Genomic DNA, 2,189 nt, shown 5'->3' with positions numbered 1-2,189 from the left:
TGCTCCAGAGTCTGCTCTTCCTCTGCATCTTGGAGTACTGTGCTCTCCATCTTTTATGTCTCAGGATATTTTCATAGATACCGTGGAGCTTGTAGTCCCTTCAATGGCCCATTAAAGGCGGGAGGTCTGCCCAGTACCCTTAGTTTCCCGTAAACAATCAGAATGGATGCTATTAGAATACTCCTCTCAAATCTCATGGTGGGATCCTGTCAACATAAGTTTACATTACTGGTTTAGCAGTACCTTATTCTGAGGACGAAATAAAGACAGTTGATATAGAGGCTGGTGCGGGACATGAAGGGAAGATTTCATTTTGTGCCATTTATTTTGTCACAGGGTCATCTTTTGGGCCTGGCTCTCTGTTTAGGCCAGCCTCAATACCTGCAGTTTTACTTGGTAAGTTTGTGATGCTGCGCTCTTGGAGGAGAACGTGAGCCATTGGCGTGGATAATGGGGGCGGCAGGACAGACCATTTGTGGTAGGTGGTAACTGATCTCCTATTTCATGTTGTTACCCGGAGAATTGGGGCTATGCCTTCCTCATACAGAAGAATAGCACTGGGACCCAGACAACTGGTCCTAAGCAAAACAGAATCCCACCCCCTCCAGCAATGGCTCAGCCAGGACGGGCCCACACAGCTTCAAAACAGTCGGTTTAATGGCTCTGCAGCCACTCCCATGCCAGCAAACAACAAGATGATACTATGACCTCTAAGATTTGGAGCTCATGCCAGATGGTGTATTATGGCTCCACCCCGGGACTCCCATTTCTAGAGTGTCACCCCTCCTCCCTCTACAGGACCCAGCCCCAGCCAGTCATAGGATGCTGTTGAGCTATCAGATGAATTTAATTGAAGCTGGAGAAGTACAACTTCCTACCCCACCTGTGTTGTGTCTTTATAATACAACATGGTTATCTGTGAGGAATGCAGACATTCCCCAGCCTAGAATGGAATTCACATCTCTCTCTCTCTTCCTGTTTCATTCCTTCTGTCACCTACATTCCTGACCTGCCGAATGCTTATTGGACTTAATCACTCTTTATTAGCATTGCAAATGGCAGTCATGTTGATGGTGAAGAAGGAGGCGCTGGTACCCTTGCTCCCAAATGTCAGAACCCCTGGCCTGATGTTGGCATCTGCAGCATGGACAGCAGCACTGGCCCAGGATGTCTTTTGTTTGCCCTTTTATTTATTTATTTTTTATCATATAGTTTCTTTTTCTTTGAATTTTATTTTATTTATTTTTGTATACAGCAGGTTCTTATTAGTTATCCATTTTATACATATCAGTGTATATATGTCAATCCCAATCTCCCTTTTAGATCCTCTCTACCGCGCGCTATGGCCGGGGTTGGGGAGGCAGTTGACCCACGTGGTCTCCTTCAGTGGCGTGCTGGAGCCTCAAAAGCTGATTATATGCATCTGTTCCTAGCTCCATGTTTGGTGACCATGGCAGGAGTATTTACACCATGGAAATCATCAAACGCTACCAATAAGCACACACACACACACACACACACACACACACACACAGAGTTCAGAGCTTGTGGTTAAATATTTATTGACCAGCACACCACTGTGGCTATACCAGAATACAGATAGAGTCCCTTGCCCTTTGGCTTCTGGTTGGATTTGGCAATTGGGACGCCCCTGCAGGGGACTGAAGGATGAGAAGAGAGCGTGGTCAGAGTATCCTTTCTCCTGCCTCCATCCCTCACAGGTTCCCACAGATTGGCTGCATCCCTTTACAAAGGTGATAGCTGCTGTCAGGAACCCACTCCATGCATGTACCTCTCTAGAATCCAGATATTTCTTCTCCTTCCCTCTTCAAGTCTCTGAGTGGTACTGGCTCCAGGTAATGGATCATCTCTCTCTGGCTTCCATATACCAAGAGTGCCCTCATTATACTCTCCTCTAATAACCCATTGGAGTGTGGGTCACTTGTTCCTCCTGTGACCTTGACTAATAGGGAACCTAAATCACATTGCTGTGCAGAGCTGCTTACTTGTTTCCTGGGTGCATCCCTGGGTCTCCGTTTACATAGCAATTTCCAGGAGCAGTGGTTTTCGAACTCTTTAGAGCCTTGCTTGGGATGTTTTCTTCCAATGAAATCTTACCTCAGAACTCAACATACATATCCTCCTTGACTTACAACATGGTTACATCCTGATAAACACATGGTAAGTTG

Source organism: Phocoena sinus, chromosome 6, assembly GCF_008692025.1.
Source record: "Phocoena sinus isolate mPhoSin1 chromosome 6, mPhoSin1.pri, whole genome shotgun sequence".
Taxonomy (NCBI): Eukaryota; Metazoa; Chordata; class Mammalia; order Artiodactyla; family Phocoenidae; genus Phocoena; species Phocoena sinus.
This window is presented reverse-complemented; position numbering follows the sequence as displayed.